Source organism: Candoia aspera, chromosome 2 (genome assembly GCF_035149785.1).
Source record: "Candoia aspera isolate rCanAsp1 chromosome 2, rCanAsp1.hap2, whole genome shotgun sequence".
Taxonomy (NCBI): Eukaryota; Metazoa; Chordata; class Lepidosauria; order Squamata; family Boidae; genus Candoia; species Candoia aspera.
Genome location: NC_086154.1, coordinates 20,414,122 through 20,431,277, shown reverse-complemented (window position 1 = coordinate 20,431,277; position 17,156 = coordinate 20,414,122).

The window sequence follows — 17,156 nt, the reverse complement described above, 5'->3', positions numbered from 1 at the left end:
CTACACAGGGCCCTAGAAGAAGCAGATTATTGGGACCCTTTTCAGTCAGGATTCAGGCCTGATTATAATACTGAGACATCATTTATCGTGCTTGTTGATGACCTCTGGAGAGCTCAGGATAGAGGTAGTCCATCCACCCTAGCCTTCCTTGATCTCTCAGCAGCTTTCAATACCATCAATCATGGTGTCTTTCTGGGACAACTCAGGGGCTGTGAGTGGGAGGCCCATATTACAGTGGTTCTCCTTTCTCCAGGGGCAGTTCCAGTCGGTATTGGTAGGAAGGAATAGGTTGAGCCTGAGGGCTCTGCTTTGTAGGGTGCCTTGGGGCTCTCCCCACTCCTATTTAGTATCTACATGAAGCCACTGGGTGAGGTCATCCATTGATGGGGGTGATGATACCCTGTTGTGCATCTCCTCCATGGACTGACCAAAGAGTGCTGTCAAGGTCCTTTCATAGTACCTAGAGCTTGTGAGGGTCTGGACTGGGGAGAACAGGCTTTGGTTCAACCCTGGCAAAACAGAGTTGCTGTGGGTTTTAAGCCCCCCCCCCCAGTTCTGAGGATTTTCCATCTTGTACCTGCCCAGTCAGAGTTGGTGTGCAATTGGGAGGTCCTCCTGGACTCTCAGCTCCTGCTCAGCAGATGGCAGCCGTGGCCAGGGGGCTTTTGCACAGGTTTGTCTTGCGCACTAGTTGCACCCATTTCTGGACTGGGAAGCCTTGTTCGTGGTGACTCATGCCTTAGTTAGCTCCCATTTAGATTACTGTAATGTGCTCCTCATGCTGAAGAGCACTCAGAAGCTGCACCTGGTCCAGAATGCAATGGCATGGGCAGTTTTGGCATTTCTCATTAGGCCTATGTAACATTGTTGCTCTGCAAGCTGCACTGCCTCCCAGTTGGCTTCTGGGTGCAATCCAAGCTGCTAGTTATCACTTATAAAGCCCTCCATGGCATAGGGCCAGGCTACTTATGGGACCACCTTTCTCCTATAGTTCCTGCTCCCCCCACCAGCTCTAACAGAGAAGGCATGCTCTGGATCCCTTCCATTAAACAATGTCATCTTGTTGGATCCTGGAATTGTGCCTTCCTGTGGAACAGTATCCTCCCAGAGATTCAGATAGCCCCTATGCTGTTAGCCTTTCACAAGGCATTGAAGACCTGGCTGTTTCTACTGCCATTTGGGTCAGGGGATAGATGAGCTTTGCTACTATTGATGGTGGGTGGGGTCATTGTTTATCCTTGGGCACCAGGGGATTATATTTGTTGGGTTTAATCTTGTAAGCCACCCAGAATCACTTGTGTGAGATGGGCAGCTACATAAATCATATAAATATATATAAATAAATAAATAATACAATGAAAGCATGTATTTGATTGCTTTATTAAAGAACTCTGTGGAGAAATTTCTCCTCCAGAAGCCAAGCTTGAAATATTAGCAGTCAGATACTCAACTGAAAAGTTCTAGTGGTCAAAGTGATTCATGGCTGAAGCATAATTTGGGAGGAGAAGAAGTCTGATAGATCCTATAAATAGAGTCTATATTTTATATAGATTTTATATACCCCTTCCTGAAACACCCCTGAAAACCAGGACCTGGCTAGATCCTAAAGATAATGCACTCTATCTAGTCATCTAAAATGCAATGGTTCATGAGTTCAATTCCTGGTAGAGGGTTTGAATCCCATATAAAAGGTCTGGCTATGTTTGTCTGATGTGTCCCAATAAGGATGAAACCAGTCATGTACTGCCTCCAGATAGTCAGTATAACTGAAAATACAACACAGGAAACACACTATATAAAAACAGAGAATTTCCATCCCCTCTCAAGGTGGGGTAGAAGCCACTGTTTCATGCCCATCATGTATAACCTTGTACATGAGGGCATGAAACAGTGTAACATCTGTATCTCTGCTTGAGAGCTTAAGGGAAGATGGACTGTATATACCATTCTGGTAGACTGTATAAACAATGTTGTGTCTGGTTTGGGGCTTATGCTGGTGTTTCCATGTTTTTCCAATCTCATAATGGAAGGCACCTGTCATGTTGATCATTGAATCAGAAGGCTTGCAGGTACGGATTCAAAGACACAATTTTTGATAGATATTATTTCAGATACCAGAAAAGCTGTTAGCACAAAATTAGCAACTTAAAGCTGTAAGATTCAAATCATATACACAACAAAGTCAAATATTACTTATCGTTTTCCTACCCATGCACCATAATGAGCTGAGAGCTATTCATTTTTCATAGGGAAAAGCAGGTGACACCTGTGTATTGTTATGGTAACAGTTCGGTCTGCTTTCTGGCCCTTTGTTTCTGACCTTGCTGAGAGAATGAGGACTTGAGGACATCCTGTTCTATATAATTTTTCTTGGAATGCAACCTTTTGAGGATTGCAAGCTGCACTTTTCCTTGCAGAAACCTTCTGGAACTGCCTGCATGCACAGGGCTGGTAGATGGAGCTACAATATACTGGTCTCTCAACTCAAATGACTCAAAGATTGGAACAGATAAATAGATAGACATAGGTACTTACACACAATTACAAAAACACATACCATATTTTTTTATAAACCCATGACTGTCTTCTCACCTGAGGCACAAATGACCAGGCTCAAATAATCATACTTTGGTCACATTGTGTGAAAACTGAGCTTTCTGGAGAAATCCATAATGCTGGGAAGGTTGCAAGGAACGCGAAAAAGAGGACAACAAGAAGCAAGTGGATGAAATCAGTTGCAATGGAGATGGGTTCACCATCAGAAGTTCTGAAAGACCAGGTTGGCAACAGAGTGACTTGGAAAAAATCTATCACTAAGAATCAACACCAACTTGGTGGCACGTAATCAATGACTATCTTATGGGGCATCAATTGTATATTAAATGCCCACAGTGGAGGAATGGATTGTGCAAAATTTTACCTATCTTGTTACAAGGTGTCAGCAGGCAGGAAGTCTGAGGTGCCAACCCTTGCTGCATTTTTAGCCGGGCCAATGGAGTTGCTTGCTTCCCTTGCTTCTCCATCCTACAGCCTTTTTCCTCTGCTATATTTTCCAGTTTAATGTAAATGCTGTTGTAGGCAGATTCCCTCCCTGTTGTCAGATCCAAATGGTAAACCTCTAGTTTAGCCAAGGAAGAAGAAAATAGCATAATATAAGAAATTAGAAAAATGTGGCATATGGTAGAAAAGCTTTCTTTCACAGGCAATGTGCATTTTGTTTGTTTCTTGTTTGTTTGTTTAAATAATTTGTATAGCCACTTATCTCAAAGCAGTGACTCTGGGCAGCACTCAAAGATTTAAAAATTACAACAATTACAAACAACAATTACAAACAATGTGTTATGTTATTTCCCTCTTATTGTTGGATTATTGCAATCTAGTAATGAGTAAGATGGTCCCCTTCGTGTTGAACTTAACTTTTAGTGATTACGTGGACACAAACACATTGCTTTCTTGGCATCAAAAGGGATGTTGATTGCCACTGTCTTCTTCTGGAATGCTGTTTTAATTTCCCAATCTAGCCTACAGGCCTTGGCCTGCCTGCCTGCCTGCCTGCCTGCCTTCCTTCCTTCTGAATTTTACACGAAGTAAAAGACAAATCTAAAGAAAAAGGGAAAAAGAAAAAGATGCAAGAAAAGAAAGAAAAGAAACTACAGTAAAGTTATGAAATATAATGACTTCCAACCTTCTCTTCAACAGATAATTACAACCTTGTAATCTTCCCTCCCTCTTAGATGTTATACAAATCCTTTCATCCACTCGCTTGGTCCAGATCTTCTTTAATCCTCAAACCCATAAATCATTTTTTTCTTCTTTCGGCAAAATAGTCCATATAAGGTTTCCAGTCTTTCAGAAACATTTTTGTTGTTGTTTTCTGACCAAACTGGTCAGCTTTGCCATCTCAGTGAATTCTGACATTTTCACAATCCATTCCTCCACTGTGGGCATTTCATTATTCTAGGCCATTATTCTTAGTGATCACCTGTCCAAGTACTAACTTGGTCCAATGTGGCTTAATTTTTTGAGTTCAGCCAAGTCTGCCCCCTGCTAACTATCTTAGGTCTGTATGTAATTAGGTATAACTTGAAAGTCAAAAGTGAAAGTAAGTTGACAATGGATGGAACTTCTATAAGCAGGGGGCAGCGATATTGGAATATATCCAGTGAATCAAAGATAAGGCTATGAACTGAAGAGCCTACTGAATAATTATAATGAACAGGAGAAGGGCAGCAAGATAAAAGATTCTGAAGGCTTGTGGAAGGAAGGAAGGAAGGAAGGAAGGAAGGAAAACTTGAAAGAGGAGATAGAATAAAATGTAGAAAAAGAGGGATTAGTATCAGAAAGTAGAGGCTTAATAGCAGTTTAGCTATGGCACTGTTTCATGCACAGCAGCGACAAGTGCTGGTGAAGGGCCACAAATCACGGCTTAGGACCAGAGTCCTTTAAACCTGGTATGGGTCCCAATAAACACACCAAGTGAGAAATAGGATAGCCCTTTTATTTGAGCGCTCAAGTAACAAGGGGGTCTCTCCTCTGAAAAGGAGAGCCCTTTGTGTTAGTAGACAGCATCTTTTATACCATTATCCATAAGATACAGTTACAAGCATAACATGATTATTGGGCAATTTCTATCACAGGGTACATAGGCATGCATACATTTGTGTTATCTATGTTAATTATACACTACATCTACACCCATCACCATTTAGGGATTTCTCCCCTCCTTCAGGTGTACAATTCCACCTTGGCCCCTCCTTTGGGAGTGGAATGATCTAATTATGGGAGGAGATTTTCACAGTACAATTACCTGTCCGGTTACTTTCGGACAAGATATCCCCCACATGCGCATGCTTGCATGCTTGTATTATCTTCTACTGGTTTCTGCTGGTTCTGGTTTGTATTTCCTTATCTTCCATTCGTGCCATCTCCCAACTTATATCTATCATGTACTTGTCAGCCGCCCTCATATTCCAACTTATTCTTAGGCATCCTTATCCCCCAGGAGAGCCTTGGAGCTCTTGAGACAAGGTAGCTATTATTTTCCTTGACAATTACAGCTTACACAGTTAGCTGAACACATACATTCCTTATAAGAAGGATGCTGGTAAAATTCTGTCTCCACACTGGCATAAAGCAAATGAACAGTTGAGGGCACTACAGGCTTGTTTGTTTGTGTAACAGATTTTGATAACTACCTGTCTACTCAAGAAACTCCGGACAGTGAACAGAACGAAACATAACCAAACCATACAAATCCAATTCAAATGAAATTCAGTTGAGGCCTCTAAATGTCCCCAGCCCCTGAGTAGGTTCATGTTACTCCTAACGTACTAACTGACTGTAATGGTGAACATGTGATTGAGAGAGACATGGCAAAGGTTGTAAATGCAGGGGTCCCCAACCCCTGGGACATGGACCAGTACTGGTCCATGGCCTGTTAAGAACCGGGCCGCACAGCAGGAGGTGAGCGGTGGGCGAGCGAGCAAATTTACAGCCCGAGTATTTACAGCCGCACCCCATCGCTTGCATTACCACCTGAGCTCCGCCTCCTGTCAGAGAAAGCAAGCCCATTGGCTGCGATCTCCAAACAGCGCGAAGAAAAAAGAAAAAAGAATAAAAGGTCGGGAAAAAGAGGAAGTGCTTGAATCATCCTGAAACCTTCCCACCTTCTTGGCCGTGGAAAAATTGTCTTCCATGAAACCGGTCCCTGGTGCCAAAAAGGTTGGGAACCGCTGACTTAGAGGATCCTTTGAGGTGAGCCAGGTCAGGAACAGACAGAGCAAGGACTACTGGAACACTACTTTATTGTAATAGGGTATGATAGCAGAAACGTGAAGGCCTGCCAGGGATTCTCTCTGCCCCCTTTTTTGTTCTGAAAACCAAACAGAATCAAGCCAGGTTATCTTGAGTTTCTTTCTCGTCCCTTCTTCCTTCCCAGGACTGAGTTTATTTATTTATTTATATTTATTTTTTAATCAAATTTAGCCACCGCCCATCTCCCCCAAAAGAGGGACTCTGGGCGGTTTACGATAAAATCAAGGACAAAATATAAACATTAAAATCCCATAAAAACAGTTATTATAAAACACAGTAAATAAATATAAAGAAAGAAATCCAAGAAAGGTATAAAATCCAGGCTGGTGGGATGGACTCTAGGGTGTGAGCCACCCCAGTTATTCACTTTCCCGCCCCAGGCGAGACAGCAGAGCCAAGTCTTCAGGGCCTTCCGGAAGGTCAGGCGTGAAGGGGCCTGCCTCACCTCCGGGGCAAGATGTTCCAGAGGGCGGGGGCCACTGCAGAGAAGGCCAAAAGAGTTGTCTTTTGCTTAATGGTTCTTGCATTCCTTCTCCACGGTTATCTCCATACTCCTTTACAGCAGCTGAACACAAAGGTATGGATGAACCTGGAGCGGAAACGAAAACAGCAAAGGAATGTCAAAAAGAAGACAGAGGGGGCCACCAAGGATCAGAGGAAAGGCAGGAACACTCGCAGGGCTGCAGTCTAGGCTAAAAACAGGTTTTGTTTCTGAGGTATTGCTCTGCTTTTTATAAAACATGCACTTGTTGCTCAGGGATCGTATGAATAAAGCACTGGGTCTGCTATGTTTATGCACCAATGCAGAGTACTGTAATTGAAGAAATGTGGAAAATGTCCTCGATCATTTGTATTCACAAGTGGATACATGTACCAGAAACAACAAATTTAGGGCCCTCCCTTCCCCCTGGATGTAGCCTCAAACAAACATGCCCTGGCAGTATGTTTCTTCTCCCATGTCTGCTGCCTTCTTCTTGTCCCCAGGCTGAGTGAGACAGCCAGAGTCATCCTTTGCTGCTCTCACATCAAAATAGCATGTTCCTCTGCAGTGCAACACAATCCTAGTTCAGCTTCGGAGTGTGTAAAATCTGTAAGGCTTTTTCACCCACTCCATGAAGGGCAGTCAGGTCTGCAACGCCTGGAAACAGAGAAGGGACAAGAATCGGCAGAGGCTGCTGTGTACGCAGCAGGGCCAGGAAGGGGTCAGACTGACTTCCGCAGCACCTCAGGGTTGCCACACAACCCCCACCCCTTTTCTGCATGTGTTATGACATCACACTCAAGCCCAACGTTGCAATGTTGCTTTCGTCATTCTGACAAGAGCGGTGAATTCCTATGGATGCCGCTGGGCAGTGGAAATCACTGATGTAATGTTGGTAGCTTTCTGCCAACTGAAGGAAGGACCTGAGCTGCAGTTGTGGCAAAAATAGTAAGAGTTTATTTTTTAAAAAAATTAAGCAAATATATGCATCGTATCTGTACAGAATTATCCAGTTGCAAGCTTTAGAGTTTCCTTCCTTCCTTCCTTCCTTCCTTCCTTCCTTCCTTCCTTCCTTCCTTCCTTCCTTCCTTCCTTCCTTCCTTCCTTGTTGCACAGTTATTCACAGTGCTGTAACTGAGCAGGGATGACTTGAAAATTAGGTTGCCCAATCACCCTATTCCAAAAAGAGAGAAAATGGAAGACAATTTGGAACAGCACTGCTCTCAAACTGCCAAGGCAAAATCGAATGTCACCCAGTGGCTTGCAGAGATGTTGGGAAAGGTTAAAGTTGAAGCCATTAGTGGACAGCTAGGACCACTGAATGGAGCAGAGCTTAATACAGCAAAAAGACACGCACAGAAAATAATATTATTTAAAATAGCATTAATTAGCAAGTTAGAGAAATATAGGTTATTGATCTTAGACACTTAACCCACCCAAGCATAGAGAATTACACACTTTGACAAAGTAAGTTCCAAAGTGAGCAAGAAAAAGGTCTTACTCATTTATTTGGTCCAGTTAGATCCATTCAGGAAAGATCATTCTTGTTCTTCTTTTTCTCCGTAAACTGAATTAACCCTTAGCCCCTATTGCTGCTAAAGGCTGCATGCAGAAAGGGGGAACCTCCTGATTCAAGGCCCATGCATGGCCCCCAGATGGAAGGAGCAGCAGCAGCACATTACCTTCCCAGATGGTGGAAGAAGGAGGAACAAAGGAATGTGGGAGGGACAACAAACAGCTTCCTCCAGAAGCACATAGAGAATTATATTCTAGAATGAACTCATCCACATGCTAATGAGGCATGCTGATTTGCTGGGACCTCCAACAAAAGTCAGAAGCTGGACTGAAGGATGCAGGAACAGGATCTTCTAAGATGCGTAGGTAAGGGCAGATCCTAGGAAGAGCTAGGAAGATTTCTTTTGGCACCAGGTTATAATTTAACTAGTTGCAGCCCTAAAAATCAAGCAATGGGAGGAGGATGAGAATGGGGAAAGGAAGCTTTTGGGAGGGGGAAGAAAGAGAGAGCTAGCTCAGAAACCCATTGAAGACCCTAACCTGGGGTCTTCATTAGTTGGGTAATGAAACTTCTGTAAGCAAACAACCCAACTCATCAAGGGCTCTAATCCAGGGATCAGCACAAAAGGACAACCAGTTTGAAAAAAATTGGATTCTCCACCTACTTAGAACAAAATGCCCCTGGAAGATGGGGCTAAGGATTTCCCTCAATGGCTGAGAGGTGAACCCACTCCCCAGAGGTCACCTGACTGCACCACCAATACAATGATCAGAGAAGCATTGATTGATTGATTGATTGATTTAATGAACATTTGTGTCCCTCCTATTCTCAAGATTCTGGGCAGATGCCCTGTTGTATGTTAATGGCATGTATGACTGGGAGGAAAAATGTAAAGTTCATGAAAGTTTTTGAGAGCATATGTAATCCATGCAGGTGCTAATTAAGGATATAACACCAATCAGTGCCACAATCTCAGTTTGTAAATTAAGAAATATATTTAAGCACCAAAAATTATAAGGTTGCCTAAAATTAGGCTATAGCTGAGCTGTCGATCGGAAGGTCGGCGGTTCGAAACCGCGCGGCGGGGTGAGCTCCCGTTGTTAATCCCAGCTCCTGCTCACCTAGCAGTTCGAAAACATGCAAATGTGAGTAGATCAATAGGTACCGCTTCGGCGGGAAGGTAACGGCGTTCCGAGTCGTCATGCTGGCCACATGACCCGGAAGTGTCTATGACAACGCCGGCTCCAAGGCTTAGAAACGGAGATGAGCACCGCCCCCTAGAGTCGGATTCGACTGGACTTTACGTCAAGGGAAACCTTTACCTTTACCTAGGAAAAAAAGGTTAAATAGGAATAAGCAGGTTTTACAGGCATAGTGATAAATAATGTTAAATAACTGGATTTTTAATACTCCAAATTATACATCTGTGTGTCAACTAGATTTTCAATACTCCAAATTATACATCTGTTGTCTGTGTTTGTCTGATCTTGGATTCCTATGCCATATTTTGAGTTACACCAGACTAATTACTATTTTCTTCATTTTTTGTAATCCAGCCTATAGATATGACTGTAGATTACTGTTAAATTCTTCTAATTGATAAAGAAATAGCTAATAGTATGTCTATATAATTATTTGGAAAGCCAGTTTGGTGTAGTGTTTAAGGCACCAGGCTAGAAACTGGGAGACTGTGAGTTCTAGTCCTGCCTTAGGCACAAAGCCAGCAGGGTGACCTTGGGCCAGTCACTTTCTTTGAGCCCTAGGAAGGAGGCAATGGCAAACCACTTCTGAAAAAACCTCACCAAGAAAACTGCAGGGACTTGTCCAGGCAGTCTCCGACAATCGGACACGATTGAATGGATGTTTATGGATATGGATATGGATATATTTATGTACCTTATACTATAAAGTCAAGCTAGAAAGAACAGGCAGCATATGAAAAGTATCCTGATTTTTTTACAAGAAAGATGAAGAAATGAGAAATTTGTAGCCCTTCAAATGATGGATTCCATACACCTCTAGATCCAGCCAGTATGGTCAAGATGTCCCACCATTCCTGATTTAAAGAGAAATATGGCCAAGAGACTCTGCAGATCCAAAGAACAAATATATGGGTGGGAATGCATAAGCTATTTTCTGTAAGCCATTTTTATTCTTGCCAACAGAACAGAATGTTGGAAAGAAATTATGTAAAGGGGCCCAAAGAGGTAAGTTAAATACTGGGAAATACATGAAGGTATTGGGAGATAAAAAGAGGATGGGAACATGTTTGTTCCTGTTCATGCCTTGGATAAAAGAGCAATCCAAGGAAACATGCAAACACAAGGAATTCCAGTTTCACTTCTTGTTTGGCCTTTGCTACTATGATTTTCAGTCAGAATATGTTATTGGACAGAGAAAGCAAAATAAGACAAGCAAGGGCATTCCATTAGTAGCCCCCACCCAGAGTGAGCTGAGATTGGGAAACTGGGCCTGGTTTATTCACTGAAACATTGCCAAGGAAAGTAAAACTAAATTTCAAGAGAAAACCAATGGCAACTGATTCCTTTGTATTAACTATTGGCCTCCTCCAGACTTTTTAATTTGTGGAAAATATAAATGTACAGGTAGTCCTTGCTTAACAACCACAATTGGGACTGGAAGTTTGGTTGCTAAGCAAAGCGGTCATTAAGCAAATCCAACCTGATTTTACGACCTTTTTGTGGTGGTCATTAAGTGAATCATCACAGGCATTAAGCGACCCATGTGATTGTTAAGTGAATCATGTGGTTCCTCATTGATTTTGCTTGCCAGAAGCTGGCCAGGAAGGTCAAAAATGGTGATCACATGATCCCGAGATGCTGCAATGGTCATAAAATGGGAACCAGTTGCCAAGTGCCCCAATTGTGATCATGTGACTGTGGGGATGTTGCAACAGTCTTAAGTGTGAGGACAGGTTTTAACTCACTTTTTCCAGCACTGTTGTAAGTCCAAACCATCACTAAATGAATGGTTGTTAAGTGAGGACTACCTGTAGAACTTCCTATGGTAGGTTCAGCAGAGCAAGAGAATGAGAGCAAGTGTGTGCATGCATGCGATAGCTCAGTGCTCTTTAAACTTCATGATGGCACGCAGATATAAACCCTGGTCTCGTCCACTGTTCATCCCAACACCCTATACCCCACTTGCACAGCCATGCCCTGGAGACACCCATTTTCCTTCTGAAGTCTACAATTTTGCCCTTGTCTTGTCCCCAGCCCCTGAGTAGCCCCTACTAATGTACTAACTGACTGTAATGGTGAACATGTGATTGAGAGAGACATGGCAAAGGTTGTAAATACAGGCATTGGTCACAAAGTTACCATTTCATCACCAATGTAACTGTGAATGGTCATTGTCTGAGGCAGTCGCTAAGGAATACCTGTATTACTTTTCACATACAGTACAGATAGTCCTTGCTTAACAACCACAACTGGGACTGGAATTTTGGTTGCTAAACAAAGCGGTCATTAAGTGAATCCAACCTGATTTTACAACCTTTTGTGCAGCAGTCGTTAAGCAAATCACCACAGTCGTTAAGCAAACCATATGGTTGTTAAGCAAACCATGCAGTTCCCCATTGATTTTGCTTGCCAGAAGCTGGCCAGGAAAGTTGAAAATGACCACAGGATGCTGCGACAGTCATAAATGTGAACCGGCTGCCCAGTGCCCAAATCATATTTGTGTGATCACGGGGACATTGCGATGGTTGTGTGAGGACCAGCCATAAGTGGGTTTTTCTGGCATCGTCGTAAGTCTGAACCATCACTAAATGAATGGTTGTTAAGTGAGGACTATCTGTATATGCTAAGGCTGGAGCAGGAGATGCCACTCCATCAGATTTGTTTTAGAATGGTAGAGCAGGTTCTACAAGGACTCGAATGGGTTCCACGAGAAAAGAAAAATTCTCTACCAGGAACTACGGGGGGAAAACCCCACTTCCAATGCACCGGTCTCCAGTGCACACTTAGTCATTCACTCCCTCCTCAGCCATCTGCTCTTTCTTCTCACTGGCTGAATGTCATCAGTGTTTGCAAGTGCTCCATGCAGGAGGCAGCTGGTGGCCCATGCACAAAACCTGACTCCCTGCCTGCTCCCAAACTCGAGCAAACACTTCTAACTTGTTTAGCAACAAAAAGGGAATCGTGGAGGTCCCTCCCGCCCTCTTCACTTTCCACATTGCAGAAAACACTTTTGAGTATGCATGTGTGTCTAAGCAGAGAAGTCTGCTTAATATTCACGGTGGCATCCTGTATACACCGACGTCGGGAGAAGCCCCACTGAGCTGTGTGGGAATTAATGAAGAAACTTGGACTGCTGGATTGTGTATCTCAAATCCCTTTGGAGTGGGTCTTCCCAGGAATAAACATGTGGCAAAGGCGGGCAGGGAGGAGGAAGATGGGCACGTACGTTCCTTCAGCCAAGCATTTACAGTGGGAAAATTCGCAGCCAAGCATGCCATCAACACCCATCTTAGATACTTATTTATTTATCAAATCTATACACTGCCCATCTCACGATATAAGTGACTCTGGGCAGCTTACAGATAAAAAACCATAAAACCATTATATACAAAGTTAAAAGTGAGAAGCTAAAAAGCAGAGAGAGATATACACCTTTAGTACATTTGTATTTTTTTTAAATTAGGCCTAATACATATTTTTCCAGAGATGGGCCATTGGTTACCAACTGGTACAACTGCAGACAATTCAGAAAAAAGCTGAAAATAAAAAAAGTGAAGCAGGCTCCAGTTCAGCTGGTGTGGCTGCTGCTCATTATGGCCCACGTTTTGCCAGGGTTTTTTTACATCCACAACACAAGATTTGGGGAACGAAGCTCAAACGCAAGTTAAAAATGGAAATACGATCAGAGCATTAGCAACTTTGGTTTTACATGGAGGGCAAGCACGATGAACCAAATGGACTGTTTGTTGAACAAGAGCAAATATTGAGTAACAGTAAAATTACAAAGACATCTGGAAACTAAAAATTCAAAAGTGAAAGATAAAAGTCCTGAGCATTTCAAAAGAAAATACGCAGAACTCCATGAGAATACACATAGTGTGATCTCTCCAAATGTACATGGTCTTCTTTTTCTTCTTTTATTGTTTCCTACTCTCTTTTAAGTGTCAGCCACCAGATTCACAGATTCCATTCCATTCCATTTATTCTATTCTATTCGGTTCGGTTCGGTTCGGTTCGGTTCGGTTTGGTTCAGTTCAGTTCAGTTCAGTTCAGTTCAGTTCAGTTCAATTCATTCCATTTAGACACTGCCCGATTCCAAGCTGACTCTGGGTGGTTACAATTAAACGAAACTGAATACAAATCCAATACGCTAATTCTATAAGAAGTAAGAAAAACAAGAACTCATGGTGAATCTGGCTAACCATGCCTACAACCTCAACAATCCGGCAGGGGCCCCAACCACCCTCTCCCAAGGCCTGGGAGAACAGCCAGGTCTTTCAGAGTTTCCCTCAGGGTGGGAGCCCCACATATATCGGGGGAACCTCATTCCAGAGGGCAGGTGCCACTATAGAGAAGGTGTGCTTCCTGGGTCCCGATAGATGGCATTGTTTAATTGAAGGTACTGAGAACACACCAAGGAGGAAGAGGATGAAAAGAAGATGCCTGTCCACCCTTGTCCTAGCCCAGATCTGGCAGCTGCCAATATCTTCATGGAAGAGGCAAAACAGAGTTTGTGGAAGGTGCCAGTGCTGTGAGATGACACTCAAAAGAAGGGCAAAATCCTAAACTGTAATTGATTATATGGAACTTAGCTGAAGAAAAGCAGTATTTGCATGTCAGGGTCAGTCTCGCTTCGCAATAAGACACAGACTCACTTAATGGGTATTAAGGATTTCTGGTTTATTGGAATGATGGCTGACAGAACGAAAAACGGGAACGGGGGTTGTGGTGTGGAGGTGCCCCTTTTATACCCTCTTGTAGGGCCCCGGGCTCCTCCACCCTTCATTGTCCCAATCCCTCTTGATGGGATCCTTGATGGCTGCATGGGCGTTTTCCCGGTGTCTTCCTTTGTCCCCTCGAATCGGGAGTGTCCTCCAGGGCACCAGGTGCGGCTTATCTCTGCTCATCCGATGTCCTCCTTTTCAGCCGTCTATGGGTCCATGGGTGTGGGTGCTTTGGGTGCTTGTTTTAATCCCTGGTTTAATTATCTTCTTCCTCTATTCCTTAATGATCATGATCTACGTTGTGAGGCTCTTTTGTGCCTTGCAACGAGGTCATGACATTGCAGCAAAGAACAGGGTTTAACATCACCAATTAATTATTTAATGCACCAATTAAGTATCTGGGAATCTCCTTAACAAAATATAATAAAGACTTATTCAAAAACAATTATTCATTGATTTGGAAAAACATAATGGCAGATATTTTAAGGAAGAAAAAGTTAAACATGCTAATTAGGAAGAAAATCAGCAGTAAAAATCTAAATTTTACCAAAGAGAAATCTTCTGTTTCAAATGATTTCAATAAGAATTGAAAAAAACATATTAAATGAGTGGCAGAGGCAAATAATCAATTGTATTTGGTCAAACAAAAGACTAAGGATTAAATTTTGGATTTTGCAAGACATGAAAGAACAAGATGGACTTGTAGTACCAAACCCCAAATGATATTATCAAACCTGTTATTTAACAGGGATTACATACTAGATTATATCACTACATAGCTAGTTTCTTCAACTGAAGGAACAGGATTCCCAGAAGGTTTTCATGAATACCTTTGTTTGAATACAAATAGAAGTGTACTGCCTATTAAAGAATACTTCATTATCACATACTAAAAATAAACACAAAAGAAGAACAAATCTGAACATAATATTCCTTGCTTCAATATTAACTATTTTTTTCTTGAAGGTAAATATACAAAAAAATTGAGCAGTAGAGAGATAATAATTGATATAGGCTGCAAGGCTTAATCTTTAAAAAAAATAAACTCTTTCAAAACTCTCTCCCTGCAGGATCAGAACCACCTGAAATCATTTTTTTCTTCTTTCATCAAAAAGTCCATATAAAGTTTTCAGTCTTTCAGAAACATTTTTGTTGTTGTTATTTTTGGACCAAACTGGTCAGCTTTGCCATCTCAGTGAATTCTGACATTTTCACAATCCATTCCTCCACTGTGGGCATTTCATTATTCTAGGCCTTGTCTTTCTTGGTGATCACCTGTCCAAGTACTAACTTGGTCCAACGTGGCTTAGTTTTTTGAGTTCATCCAAGTCTGCCACCTGCTACCTATCTTGGGTCTGTACCGTATGTAATTAGTCATAACTTGAAAGTCAAAAGTGAAAGGAAGTTGACAATGGATGGAACTTCTATAAGGTGTCTTTGCTAAATGAAACAGAGTGTCATGTTCACCGTTTCAATGTGCATTGTACATCGTAACGTTTCGCATGTCAAGTTAAGTTCTGGACGCGTGTTCTGTTTGGGAGGAGTCTGCGAACTCCTTCTCCTGGGTTTGTTATCTGTCTTCAGGGGAATGGAATGTGTTTGGGTTATCTACTGTGTTCAAGGTTTTCTTCCCAGGAGATCAGAAGAACTCGTTACGAGCTCCTGGGTTGGGGAATTTGAAACAGTTGGGAGAGGGGAGGGATTACGTTTGTACCAAGGGTTTTTATTTTGTATTTGGCGTGCTTTTCTTCATTCTCAGCTTTCTCTGTATTTGCACGCTATTCTTTAATAAACCAGATATTCTTAAGCTTCGGCTTGTGAGTCTGAGTCTGTTAGGATAGGCAATCATTACACAGAGGCTGGGAACAAGTCATCCAAGAGGAGATAGTGAAAATGAAACCATGAAGAGAAATACAGGGCTGGGGGAGGAAAATAGTGGAACCAAAAGAGGAGGAAAATATTGGCAGCATTTAGAGGATCCTTTGAGGTGAGCCAGGTCAGGACCAGACAGAGCAAGGACTACTGGAACACTACTTTATTGTAATAGGGTATGATAGCAGAAACGTGAAGGCCTGCCAGGGATTCTCTCTGCCCCCTTTTTTGTTCTGAAAACCAAACAGAATCAAGCCAGGTTATCTTGAGTTTCTTTCTCGTCCCTTCTTCCTTCCCAGGACTGAGTTTATTTATTTATTTATATTTATTTTTTAATCAAATTTAGCCACCGCCCATCTCCCCCAAAAGAGGGACTCTGGGCGGTTTACGATAAAATCAAGGACAAAATATAAACATTAAAATCCCATAAAAACAGTTATTATAAAACACAGTAAATAAATATAGAGAAAGAAATCCAAGAAAGGTATAAAATCCAGGCTGGTGGGATGGACTCTAGGGTGTGAGCCACCCCAGTTATTCACTTTCCCGCCCCAGGCGAGACAGCAGAGCCAAGTCTTCAGGGCCTTCCGGAAGGTCAGGCGTGAAGGGGCCTGCCTCACCTCCGGGGCAAGATGTTCCAGAGGGCGGGGGCCACTGCAGAGAAGGCCAAAAGAGTTGTCTTTTGCTTAATGGTTCTTGCATTCCTTCTCCACGGTTATCTCCATACTCCTTTACAGCAGCTGAACACAAAGGTATGGATGAACCTGGAGCGGAAACGAAAACAGCAAAGGAATGTCAAAAAGAAGACAGAGGGGGCCACCAAGGATCAGAGGAAAGGCAGGAACACTCGCAGGGCTGCAGTCTAGGCTAAAAACAGGTTTTGTTTCTGAGGTATTGCTCTGCTTTTTATAAAACATGCACTTGTTGCTCAGGGATCGTATGAATAAAGCACTGGGTCTGCTATGTTTATGCACCAATGCAGAGTACTGTAATTGAAGAAATGTGGAAAATGTCCTCGATCATTTGTATTCACAAGTGGATACATGTACCAGAAACAACAAATTTAGGGCCCTCCCTTCCCCCTGGATGTAGCCTCAAACAAACATGCCCTGGCAGTATGTTTCTTCTCCCATGTCCATTGCCTTCTTCTTGTCCCCAGGCTGAGTGAGACAGCCAGAGTCATCCTTTGCTGCTCTCACATCAAAATAGCATGTTCCTCTGCAGTGCAACACAATCCTAGTTCAGCTTCGGAGTGTGTAAAATCTGTAAGGCTTTTTCACCCACTCCGTGAAGGGCAGTCAGGTCTGCAACGCCTGGAAACAGAGAAGGGACAAGAATCGGCAGAGGCTGCTGTGTACGCAGCAGGGCCAGGAGGGGGTCAGACTGACTTCCGCAGCACCTCAGGGTTGCCACACAACCCCCACCCCTTTTCTGCATGTGTTATGACATCACACTCAAGCCCAACGTTGCAATGTTGCTTTCGTCATTCTGACAAGAGCGGTGAATTCCTATGGATGCCGCTGGGCAGTGGAAATCACTGATGTAAT